General features: G+C 30.2%; 2 non-coding genes across 2 annotated transcripts; both read left to right on the top strand.

Moving 5' to 3' along the window:
• Nucleotides 1–1,394: 1,394 nt before the first annotated feature.
• LOC112498433 (small nucleolar RNA Z161/Z228) lies at nt 1,395–1,490 on the top strand. The gene has a single exon (XR_003065749.1). It is a non-coding gene; the product is annotated as a small nucleolar RNA Z161/Z228 (small nucleolar RNA).
• Nucleotides 1,491–1,720: 230 nt separating this feature from the next.
• Nucleotides 1,721–1,819, top strand: LOC112498434 (small nucleolar RNA Z162). Its single transcript, XR_003065750.1, has one exon. It is a non-coding gene; the product is annotated as a small nucleolar RNA Z162 (small nucleolar RNA).
• The last annotated feature ends 12,142 nt before the right edge of the window (nt 1,820–13,961 follow it).

The raw sequence follows: 13,961 nt of genomic DNA, 5'->3' as shown, positions 1-13,961 counted from the left end.
ATTTTTCTTTATTTTTCCTATTCGGTCTCACTACCCACCATCATATTCTTGGTGATAAAAAATTCTAAACATCGATCATTTATTTCAATCAAATAAACGTTAAATTCAATATTGAAAACAACGTTCATATCTATAATTTCTAACTCCAATGCGCATGTCACATTATTCTCTCCTTACGAATTAAGAAAAGAAAAGAAAAACTCATCTAGTACCTAAGAACAATTACATAAGGGTGTGTTTAGCAGACTATATTATGTTGCATTAGTTATATTGCATTATGATGTATTTGCATTAGGATGTATTAAACTGTAATGCAATATCATCTTTGGTAAAATATAGATTGCAACATATGTAATAATATTTTAAATTACTATTTATTATTAGTCATATTAACTTATTAGATAATAATAAAATTTTCTAAATATTAATTATTATAATATAATTAAATAGTACATTATTTAGTTATATGTTTAATATAATTAAAATAAAAATATTATAATATTACTGAATAATAAATTACAAAGTTATTTCTATTTATTATTATAATAAATAAATAGATAAACTAATGCAATAGTTATTACAGCTAAAGATGAGACTGTATTGCATAACATTAAGAAAAATCTTTCTTAGAGGACGTAACATATAGTGTTAAGAATTCTTATTGCACGAAAAAACAACCGTGGGTTTGAGCGTGGGTGTATATAAGAGTTTTTTGAGAGAGGAAATAGTGTGGGCTTACGAGATTACTTGTCTTCTCTATTGCAATTATAACGTTGATGGAGGGGTGCTAATAGTACCACTCTTATCTTTTAGGTCCAATGTTAAGAGAAAGTCCGTCGGATTAGTATTTCTTGAACATAAAAAGCAATGGGCTTAGGCCTAAATAGCAAGCTCGCGGCATGAGTTGAGCTTTTGACTTCTTCACATCATCAACAGTTGTTTTCTGTAACTTATGAGAACAAATTCGAGTCAAAACTCCACGAGATTTTCTGTTGTATTTGGAATACGTATCATTTATCGGGTGTGTGAGTTTAATTATAACTCTTTGTCGAGTACTGTAATAACCAATCATGATAAAACCGTAAACATAACAAAGGAGTTTTAAAAGGAATTTTAAAGCGTATCAAAAGCTCAACTCCCGTCGCATATGTTCTATTGGAGCCCATTTTGCCCCTTTGGGCCTGTAGAAGCCAGAAAATTTGTTTGCGGGAAAAACGTCACCGTTCTATTCTAGGGTTCCAAATACACAAATCTCCGTAAACCTATATATCTTTATAACCATCACCCCCAAACCTCAAACGCTGTGTCTGCAGTTTTGAGAAGGATTTCATTTTAAAATTTTAGATAACTCGTATGTTGAATTTTCGTGTCTTGGATTGAAGATTACACGTTCGAAATCAGGTGATGAGATTGGATTCAAATTTCTCACGACGGTCGTCTGAGACACTTCGTGTCGATACTGATGCATTGATCCAATGTTTCTGATGGTTTCATTGCTTCTTTTTATTTTTAATTTTAATAACTGTCTATTTTATTTTCGTTGGTGGTGCGTGCATGATGATGATAAATTCTAAATCGTCTGATAAAATTACATGACGAATACAAAACCTCCTACTCATACTGAGTGCTCGTTCATCACTAATTTTCATGGTCTTTTTTCTTCGCTTCTTTTTTTTTTTGGTTAAAAAAAAATATTTTTTTTTCTCGATTTATACTTCTAAATGACACGATGAGGAGCAAGCTTTGTGTATTCATTGAGATCGAATGATCTATGACATTTTCGAAAGTTAAAAAAAGTCCTTTTCATTCTGAGTGTCAATGTATGTAGTATTGTAGCTGGGCAGCAGCACTAAAAACACTTCTTATTAAATTGATTTCACTCTACATTCGTATGAAAAAAATTCATAATAAATTTATTATTTTTACCAAAATTATTATTATTTAAAAGTTATATTTCCATTAAATAGTAAAAATGTGCCGGCGACGATGGCGTCTAAAAATTATTCTGATGAAAGACTGAAACAAAGTGGCATGTATCAGTGAGGATGGCGTCTAAAATCTACTTCATATTGGAATGAAAAATTAAATAGAAGAGATGATTCGGTACGAGAGGATATTAAAGGTTTATTTTGGCCCAAGAAGTTGTAACCTACACGGCCCATTGGGCAAATAGTTTTAAACCGAAGAGATTGATTCAGTTTGGGCTGTGAGTGGTTCACGGTCTAGCCGATGAAAATCGGGAAAAATAGTTTTAGCTTTACTGAAGATTGTTAGAGAGTCACAATTTCTCCACGAAAAGATGCTGCATGATATGATTTGTTGATTAAAAATATAAATAATAAGATTCAATTATAGAAACATCGTGTTTTTAATTTAACTAATTGTAATGTATCGCGTCAGTTTTAACAAATACATAATATTTTTATAAAAAAACCCGTAGGGAGTCGAAGAAAAATTAGAAGCTATCAACTAAATTATTTTATTCCCTACCCCACTGTTCTTGCCTATTATTGATAGGGATTTGCGGTTGGGATGACAATTGTGCCCCTAAATTCGTAAATTCGTTCAAATCTGCCTGTAAAAATCTGTCCGTTGCAGATAATTTTGCGGGTTGTGGGTAAATTTAATATTATAAATTAAAACCCACACTTGGATGCGGGTGGATTTGGTATTATCTTAATAACTGTCAGATACTTGTACTGATATTCGCCAAACCCTCAAGGTTTATTTAAATATTTTTAATTTAATTTTAATGAAAAAATTTTAAATCTAAAAAATATACAAAGAAAATAATGCAATTATGTAAAGTGTCAGATAACATTGTAGTAGACTTCATCCAAAGACGTCGAAGGCTTTAATGTGTGCTCAAAATTAGTTATGTGCTGAATTTAATGATATGAAAATAACATCGTAGTAGACTTCATCCAAAGACGTTGAAGGCTTTAATGTGTGCTCAAAGTTATGTACTGAATTTAATGATATGAAAATGCATTTTTACTTCAATATAATATAATATCTATTATACATTACAAACTTATAATCATCTATCTTTTTTCTTGATATACTTGTTACTTGTAAATGCAGAATCTTCTAATAAAGTAGGAAATAACAAATTCTCTGAAAATGAATATATTGTTGATGAGGTAAGACACTAAATTTATTTAACTTAATTCATGGATTATTATATACTTATTATAAAATTTTATGAACTATTTTTCTTTAACTTAATGTATGAATTATTTCATTATTATAATTTTTTTCTTCATATTAATATTTGAAAAGTATTATTCTTTGGAAAATATTAATCTTAATCATTATTGTAGGCATCATGTTGGATGGGTGCTAATGGTGGTGAATAAAATGAAAATCTTTTCTTGGAATTTGTGTTGAATGATAATATGAAATGTAATTGTTATTTTTAAATACTAGTTTTTGATTTTTTTTTAATGGATTTGTGTATTTTACACTTAAATTTGAGAATTTGTGTTGGTTTAATGTTGAAATTTAAAATTTTCATTTACATTGGTTAAATTTAAAATTGAGTATGTTATTATTGTAAATTTATATATTGAACATTTGTGATTTTAAATGTACAAACACGTAAAAAAAAAATTCCACTGGATACCATTGTAGATTTGGTAATTGTCAAAACTTGCAGCGGATGAGTTTTCTTAAAAAATTAAAATTCGCTGCGGGTTGCGGGTGGGTTTGGTAATGGCAAACCCGCTGTGGGCGGTGCCTATTGCCAGCCCTAGATTTGCTTGATGCTGAAGGTAGCCTGGTAAAATTATTCATGGTTGTACTTGTATTATTACTCATGTTTAATTACTTACCGAACACAAAATTAAAAATAAAATTAACCATTCGACTAGGGTTGGCAAAATTAAAAAATATATATATATAATAGCATGAACACAAAACCATTGTCGCACCGAGACCTCTAAAGCACTCACTAGAAAGAAAATGCTAATATTTTCGCCTTTCTTCTTTTTGACATTTTGTTAAGGATGGCAATAGGAAGGGGAGGGGACTGACATCTCGGCACCCATCACTGATATTCTCCATATATCTAGATCCCCTCCCCGTCCCCATCAGAATTGCTTGAGAGAATCATCGTCCCCTCCTCGAATAATAAGAGGGGATCCTTAATCCTCGAATAACTGATATATTTTTAATTTTTGAACTTGATTTAGTCATATTAAAATAAAAATTTAAACAAAAGCAAGGTTTGACAACATATCTTACACTAATATTAATCAATTACAAAAATCACATTACAAAATACTAATCATCAGAATAATTATCTTCGTCAATTTTTATAATCCTATAATAAAAAGAAATTATTTTTATATCAATAATGAAATAAATGAAATGGGTATAAATATTGAAATTAATATTTTAATAAAAACATTTACTCTTATACCTCATGCTCCTCCTATTCTTCCTCAAGGAATGTGACAAATTGAGAGATAACTTCATGTTTCAAATCTAAAATAATAAAAATAATATGAGCAATATTACTCATAATTTTAAATTATTTTGGGCCAAGGCCTTTAGAATAAGGTTTGCTCGAATAGTAATTCAGGATTATAACTAGTTAAGTAGGCTCGAAATTTTTATAACAGATTTGTATAAAATATTTTGATATTTGTTATTTATACTAATATTTAATATTTTATAATTTAAATTTCATGATTCGTTTATTAATAATTCTATAAATAAAATCAAAATTAAAAATTAATATAAGGAAATGGGGGAAAAGGAGAGAGGATGAAGATTCCACCTCATCCTCGTCCCTTCTCTGAATAAGAAATTTGGTATAAAATTATTTTCATACCCTCCCCGAATAAGAAAAATCCCCAAGGGTCCCTGTCCCTGTAGAGATTGTTGCAATCCTTACATTTTGTTATTTGGATATTTGCTAAATGCCAATGGGATATCTATTTAGTCTTTAAGAGTGAAACTAAATTGGTGAATTTTTGCAATTATTGTTTTCATGAACAAGTTTTATGTTTGTGAATTTCTCGTATTTATTTCCCACACATAAGAATGTTATATAATTGGAGATATATAATTTATTAAAAAAAAATTGAAAATGGAGCAAATCTGCAAAACCAAACTGGCTTATCCCCCACTATACGTAGATTGGATGGATTAAGTGCTAATCCGACTAATAACCGTTCTTGACTTCAAGATATATAATTATTTTTTTGTGTGCATGGTATTATTGGGACTCAACTCCTCTCCTAGTAGGAGTCTACTTGTCTCATCGCATTTGGAGTAGAATAAATTTCCCTCTAATAAGGGTCGATTTTCAAACTGTACTACAATAAAATTATTAAGGAAAGTCTTGATTAATTTCTGAAGTAGCAAGTGCCATATGTATGGGCCACATCATAAATGAAAAATATGCGCCCATTGATGTTGATAAGTGCTTTAGTGACATAAACAGAAATGGGCCATTGGATCCCAGATCAGGAATCACGATGTGTGTGGTGTGGTGACTATCATTATCATGGGCAAAGCTGTGGTACCACAGTTGTATGGTACCACAGCTGAATCCAACCATTAAATTTAGCCCACAGTTATCATCAGAATTAAATACAAAAACTGGATTCAGTTGTAATACCATACAACTGTGTCACCATAGCTGGACCCCATTATCATTATCATTATAGTTATTGAAATCGCCACCATTAGTATTGTCTTCGGTTTGGTCATTGTCAAACAGCAAAAAATAGAGAGATAACCCTTTGCAAATAACAAAGAGTACGAAACTTCCCAGCAGTTTCCACTCGACCCCACCCCACAGATTGCCATTGTTTTCTTTAACCTGATTGAGTAGCAGATAAACCAATTATCCTGTACCACGTCACGCAGTTTCTATTTACTCTCGACTCGGGTCACTTGTAAATGTATAAACCTACTACACTTGCAAAAGTTGGATTCAATGTTCAAAGAAAGTAAAATGGTCTCATCCAAGCTAAGTTACAAGACAGCGTTAAACATTGCTTTTAATTACCTTTATAACCTTGCGGCGGCGGTAAAGAATGACTTTCCGCATATTGTTTTTTATTTCCTTTTTTTGTTTTCCTCCCAAAAGGAACCGTCTCGTGAGAAAAGTTTCTGATGATATGCCATCTGTCCAATTTATACGAAATCAAAATTTTACTTATATATATAACACACACACATATACTCTTAATCATTTAACCCTACATCCCGAGCGACACATAAAATACTCTTGTCATCACGTGGGTCATTTTTGTCAAATTAATATGGATAAGATGATTGGGATATTAATGTATATGTGCAAAAGTTAAAAACAGCCTCAAAACCCTAATTCTATAGATATTCTGATGATATTTTAGTACACTGATCACTTGGACACAAAAATGAGCATAATCGATCTGCTTCTGTAAATCGCTAAAACCAGAAAGTAAATTTCGTCCGAAATCTCCTGCTGATTCATAATTAAAAAGGTCTAACTACTAAATGGGGCTGCACATGGTGGCGCTGGCGAAGCTCAAACTGTTGTCATCAGCAGCGACGTCTCACAGCATATGTCCAGCAATACTCGCCGGCTTGGTATGCCCGTTAGTGCTGAAATTCTGCTTCAGCTTCAGGCTTGTGCGCCAAGCCTACATTGACTTGGTATATGCATCCAGGCTCTTTGTATTTCAACTGGGTCAGATTGCTTTTGATTCAGGGCCACCTGCTAGCAGTAATCATAGTCTTGGCAGCAGATGGCAACGAGCACTTCGGCTTGTTTGCGAGAGGGTAACGCTAACGCCCACACAATCCGATGAACATGATTTCCATACTCTCACTCTGATATCGCTTTAAAACTATCTATCCACTCGTTTCCTGTCGTGCCGTGTGTGCCCGTTCACTTTCAGGTCAGGATCTTTTAAGTCATTTAATTTCTGGTCATTCACCATCGAGCTAGCTAGCTACAAGTACTCAGATCGAACTCAATTATTGTACTTCTAAGTGGATACGATTTTGCTTTTTTTTTTTTTTGGCTGAATTATAATCAGTCAGACATGGACAAAGCTTACAGAGAAATCAACTAGCCACTGAAATTAAAGTTTACTGAAAATGTTAGCATAGGAGTAGCGTCAAGTGTGTGCACCTGCTCATGAAGTAAATCAATACTGCAGGCCTGGATCAATATTCAGTCTTGTGTTTATTAGAACCAAGTAACTGGAAATCTTTACAATTAAAAGAGTAAAAATGAATCCCCTCTCCCAAAAAATAAAAAATAAAAGAAAAGAAAATTTCAAATGCCTATTGAAAAGTTCCATGCAGTAATTCCATCCGAAGAGTCAAGAATATATGCCTTCAAAGGAAAAACTATGCACAATCCGGTAAAATGAACAGGTCAAATTAAAATTATGGAAATTTTCAGTGACATACTCTTAGATTTTCGTGTTAATAAGAATGCTAAAACACTTTCAATTGTGTCATTCAGTCACTCACATTATTCTGCCACCAAATCGTTAGTTTCCATTAGAAAATTAACAAAATTATTGTAAATTAATAATTTTACCTTGAAACTTAATTGAACATAAAATGAAGTTGGAAAATTATCAACCATATACCCTAGTTTAAACTAGTATAAAAAACAATTACAAAAATTTGAGTTTATTTTATAATTTCTATCAATTGTCCACCAAAACCTTACCATCATTGTAATAGTTTACAATACTTAAGTAAAATTACCATTTTGTGACTGAATTCAAAGGCCCTTTTCTTTTAGCACCATAATTAATAAAATAACATTTATCTTTATTGAACTATAAAGTCGAATTTAAGGAATGGATTGATTGGGTGTTTATGAGTTAAGGTTTAGGATAATTTGTGGACTTATTTTGATTATGCAAATTTGTGAAGATAAAATATTTTTATATTTTAAACTATTATTTTATTTTATATTTAGCATGTTAAATGTATAAATTATTCTTTTGACGTCATTAATTTAATTATAAACGACAGTTAACATTTTGATGGTTGGTTAATATAAATTACAAACTTAAGGTGAAAATTGAATAAATTCAAATATTTGTAGTATTCTTTATAACACAATAAACTTAAGGTCGATGTCTGATAATTTCTCTTTTATTTTTTATTTAGTATGTTAAGTGTCTAAATTACCCTCGTGATGTCATCACTTTCTAACAAAAACTAACGATTTGGTGGATGAGCAATAAAGAATATAAATTTATAATGAATGAATAATAAAATTTAAAAGTATTATAATATTATTTTATAATAAAATAATTTAAAAATATATGATTGATAATTTCTCATAACATTATTTAAGTGTTTCGTTCATGATTTGATTTTGCCTCGACCTAGGGGCTAAGAGGCCCAAAGCTATTATTGTCGTTGCCTTAATTATTAGTCACAGCGGAGCTGCAGCCCAAAAGGCCAAAACATGTGGGGAGCCTGTTCTGTGGAGGAAATTCAAATTATTGGACTTTTTATGCATCGCACGCACCTTCCAGAGGAATAGTTCTTTTGAGTTTTGACATCTCTTTTTAATTTTTTATAAAATCTCCTTCAATTAAAATTATTTAATTAACTAAAAATAATTTTTTTTGTCAAATAATTTTTTTTTATTTTGAAAAAAAAAATATTTAAAATTTTAATAAAATATTATTTTAATAAAATTTGCATTTACACTATTTTATAACTTATATTTGTATTTAAAATTAATTAGAAAATAATTTTTAAAAGTATATTATATTTTAAAATTATGGAGATAGAAATTATGTAATAAAAAATTATTTTAAAATTTTAAAAATTTTCGGTATAATAAAAAAATAATATATATATATATTTTTAATTAACTTCGTCTTGCCGAGGTAAATAGGGAATTCAAAGTGTTGGACTTGACAGGATAAAAGCCCAATGCTTGAGAGAAAAAAATATAAAAAATAAAATAAGGGCCCATTTGGTCTGCAATTCTCGTACAACGCTAGTACACATTTGTCATATTATGCGGTTCTTTCTCAAATCCGTCCATACATCTTACCTTTCTCTAGCGTTTCACATGTCTCAAGTGTTGTCACAATTTTTAAATTTTCTTTACAATCTCAAATAGACAGCGAGATAGAATAACAAATAATTTTAAAAATTACAACATTAATCAACTGATAGACACATGTCATATAACACTTGAGAAGAAATTATTTGAATATCTATTAAGAAATCCAGTATTACTTAAACAAAAAAAAACATAATTCATAACTTAGGACGTAATGAAAAATCAGAAAGATATTATGAAAAGCTTTTTGGGATATATTTAATGAAGCCACAGCAACTTGCTTCTCCACGTGTCTAATCTATCACTTTGACTTGGTGGTTGCGACTTGCGAGAATAGAAATTGAGTGTACGGCAATGAGCACCGCGTATACTTTTGAGACCATTGACTCTATTAAAAGATTCATAGCAAAAATATTTAGCCGACCATATCTACTTGCCAAAGATAAACTTGTTATTTCTTCTCCCACCGAATTAAGGACTTGGGAGTTATCAGACGTTGAAAAAAAAAGGTTATTACACATGCACAAGAAAACGCCAAAAGGCAAGAACCAGTTGTTGATGGCTTGTTGCAGTCACTCCATTTTTATTTTATTTTTATTGAAATTAATAACATGTATTATTACGATTGAGAATGATTAACAATACATTACCGTATAAATGTAGGTATAAGATCGGACTTAAGTACAATATATTACCACCATGCCTAAGACACTTCTTTAGCTTAACCAACTCAAAATTTTCTCTTCACTAGAGAAATTTTCCTTGTAAGTCGCATAGAGGCGTGGGAAAATTTTCTGATATTACAACTAGAAACTTTTGGAGAGTTTTAGCTTGAAAGTTTGCACGGTTGCACTTGCACCCAATATAGCTGAGATTTTTTTTTTTTCCATTTACAAATAAATATTTACACGAGAGTAAAAGTTTCCATTGCTCATTCATTCCTCCGAGAAAAGTTTCAGTATTAATTCATGAAAATTTATCCAATAAATTATTTGTTTTTGCAAGGTGAATTATTTCGTATTCCATAATTCAGGAATATTCGAAGAAGTCGGTTTTAAGACAAATAACTTTAACAACTTGATTATCTCGCACTTGCCTTTCCAAATTGATGTTTTATTGGATATCTCGTGGGGACTTCTGGTCTGGATTGTGGTACGGGTTTAAAGGTGCCTCCCATAGTTGGGCCCTCTCCAGGATACCTCGTGGTTAAGACAAAAAAAAAATAAATTAATGTTTTATTCTCGCATATTCGTATTCCTGGCATTGGGAGAATTTTATTTAGGGAAAGAAACAAAATCTCAATTTCTAATTTATTGTAGTCTAAGGCATCTTTACAAATTTCAGCAACAACGTACATAGAAAATGTTTCTTGTAGGGCAAAAGCATAGACGGTGAGACATGCCCAACTTAGTATAAGATAAAATCAAGTGAGTTGGGGAATAAATGTCACGATTCTTGTTAAGTTTACGAGAAATTCGCTGATACTCTCAATATGTAGTCTCTTGTTTTGTAAGTTTTTATTATATAAACGTCTGGAATAATCATGTAATAGTAAGGGTCACTTTGCTATTGTCATACCTTTCAAAGTAATTATTATTAGTTATATTATAGAAATAATTAATTGTGAAAATGTAAATTATTAAAATACATATAACTTTCTTTTTAGTATCATTTATTATATGATCAAAAAATTACACAGAGTAAGTGTGTGTGTATGTTTTTACTTTGTTAATTTGATTTCTTTTATTTTGTTGTCTAACAACTAATTGATAAAAGAAATATTTAATATTCCATTATTAAATAAGAACAAATTTATATAGAATGTAATAAATGTAAGGATACACACACATATATATACACATAGAATTTTATTAAAGGATAAAATGATTTTGAAAATTAGATTTAAAAAACAAAAAGAAAATTTCTATGATGCTGTGAATCTGTGATTGAAAACCACAGCATCAATGCCATAATTAAATATAAAATTGTTTAAATGAAATATTCATTTACAAAATTTATATTTTATTTTATACTTATTTTTTTTGAACATAAGAAACAAACCTTGAGAAGTGGAAACTGAAATTGGTAGAAATAGTCAAATAATAGAAAATTAAAGATGGCTAGTGCCCCATCACCTCGTTAAAATAAGTAGGTGATTTTAATTTTTATGAAATTAAATAACAAATTATGCCTTCACGCCACAAAATAAAGAGCTTTGAATACTAGAAGAAAATCACCTATATCTAATAAGATCAAATGAGTACCCAAAATTGAAAAATCAGGGGCTATCCTTTTTCCCAAAACTCAAAGGAATTTATTTTTTTTGTTTGTTGAAAGATTTTTTATTTTTCTAATTAGAATGAATTTGATTGTACGTACTCATCTACCAATCGAATATGAACAACCTACTATTCACATATCTCGATCATAATCATTGTGTAGGAGAGATGGTCGAGCGGTTCAAGGTATAACATTAGAACTACTATATAGATTTTTAGATTTTGACATATGAATAGTAAATTGATATATTATTGGTAAACAAAACTTATAAACGAAAGGTAAAACAAGTAAATTAACACTAATTTATCACTTTTATATTATATTCTTTATTTTATTTTCTATTTATTAGTCTTATGTGTAATTTACTAAAATTTATATTTATCACGGTATTGATACCGTAATTTTAATGTTAAAAAAAATTACTCTTTTACTACTTTTTAAAATTTACTGTAAGATAAAATATTCTTATCAAAGCCCAAAATAAATTTTTAAAATTTACCAAACACCAAAATTAACATTTGAACCTCCCATTGACAATTCCAATTTCTCTGCGAATGATGTGGCAATGATCAACTAAACAGGAGTGCACTCGCCGAAAATTCCCAAGATATTTCTTGCCGCATTGAATCCCTCCCCAAAACCAAAAAAAAACCTCACCTCCAGCAGTGTACCCACGTGAAAGTGTTTTTTTTTTTTTTTTGATAGGGTACCCACGTGAAAGTTGTAACGACTAACGAGTACCATCAAGTTAGAAGAGGGTGCCACTAGTCTGTCCAGACTCCACTGACTGGGGATAGAATTAGCCAACACAAAAAAGTGGTCTTGGTCAATTAGACGCATTAGAATTGAACCACTCGTATACTCGTGGCCTAACCTACCATACAACCACTGCTGACTACAAACTTCAACTACGTACAATTGCACGCATTGAGCTTGGAAACAAATTTCAAATTTGAATGCTGAGTCCTCCTCTGGGTTGTCTGAAGAGGCACCCCACCGTCCCCATCCGGTCAATAACATATTTTATCATTGCACGTATATTCCATACATGCGTTTTATTTTTATTTTCTTTAATTTATCGTAATCCCTTAGATCAATTTTATGATTCACAGAAAGATAACCGTAACCCCTATTATTATGTTTTGAAAGAAAAAAAATTACGTAAATATATTCGCTTGAATGAATGAAAAGGTAAATATTCGTTTAATCTCTATATTTTGAGTTAAGTACTCGTTTAGTTTCTATATTTTAAAAAAATACTTCAATATACCTCTACTATTAAGGGTGTGTTTGGGATTGAGGTTGGGCAGTTGTAGCTTAAAAGCTACAGCACTAAAGTGTTTGGTAAACACTAGCTGCTGTAGTTTTTAAGATATGTTGATATGATTTTTCACTTGTATAATATAAAATTTATTATATCTTTAATAATTTTATCAAAATTATTATTTAAAATTTATATTTACTATATTTTATTAACTTTTGTTTCATAATTACAGTTTTTTTTTTCACAGCAACTGTAGCTTAAAAGCTACAACACCTCAATCCCAAACGCACCCTAAGTATGTTATACTCTATCCTAACTTTTTTTTTCTTTTTACAATAATACTATTGCAACAATATTCTTGGGGATATCAATGAAAAGAAAAAAACTGATAATTTGTCAAATTAATCCTAAAAGTAATATAAAAATTTACAAAAACTTTTATATATAATTATTTATTTTTAAGATTAATTTGATAAATTAATTTTTTTTATAAAATAATTACTAGTAAGATTGTGATATAATGTATAAAAAGTACTAGTTCTTTCATACTAATATTTATTGATTAATCTACTAATTAACATTTTTTATATATAAATTAATTAATGTCAAGAATAGTTTTGGAAGGGTATAATTATAAAAGGAAAAAAAATAAAGGTAAAAATATAACATTTTTAATTATAGGAGTATTTTGAAATTCTTTAAAAGATATATAAACTAAACAAGCACTTAAATTAAAATATAAATACTGAACAAGCATTTAACAAAATGAAAATTATACTTCCCTATTAAAAAGAAAAGTAATACTAGGCTGGAGTAGTCACATTTGGCAACATAAATTAAAATAAAAATTTGTAGTTTGTGGGGACATATTATCCCCAGGTAACACTCCCACTTACAAAGCTTACTTCCTGCTCGGCAATGGCAATTCATTGACAGCTAAAAGCACGCCGTTTCGTACTAAGCCAAAGATAACAATTCATGTTAATTTATTCGATAATGACAATGTCAACTTAATTTACAATTTAATAACATTTCCGCCAGCATCTTTCCCAGGCCGAGGCATCTGCCTCATCGCACAGCATTTGACATCGCACATACTGGTGAAGGACTGCATTTGGCATCGCACAAACTGGTGAAGGTATAAATTTAGGCACAAGTTGACTCTTATTGCTAGCATTGAGCGGTGGGTAGAATCTTATTTTAGTGCATTGCGTCCAAACCAACCTCCCTGCCACGTCAAGTCCAAATATACTGAATTACACCAGATAATTTTTCTTTTTAAGTTGTGCAAGTTTAAGGTATAAAGGTAACCGCCGTTTGCTTATTGTTATCCTAGCGTGAATTTTGCAATTTTGGAAGAATTTA

Source organism: Citrus sinensis, chromosome 3, assembly GCF_022201045.2.
Source record: "Citrus sinensis cultivar Valencia sweet orange chromosome 3, DVS_A1.0, whole genome shotgun sequence".
NCBI lineage: Eukaryota > Viridiplantae > Streptophyta > Magnoliopsida > Sapindales > Rutaceae > Citrus > Citrus sinensis.
The sequence above is the reverse complement of the archived record's forward strand: the minus strand, read 5'-3'. Positions and strand labels throughout refer to the sequence as shown.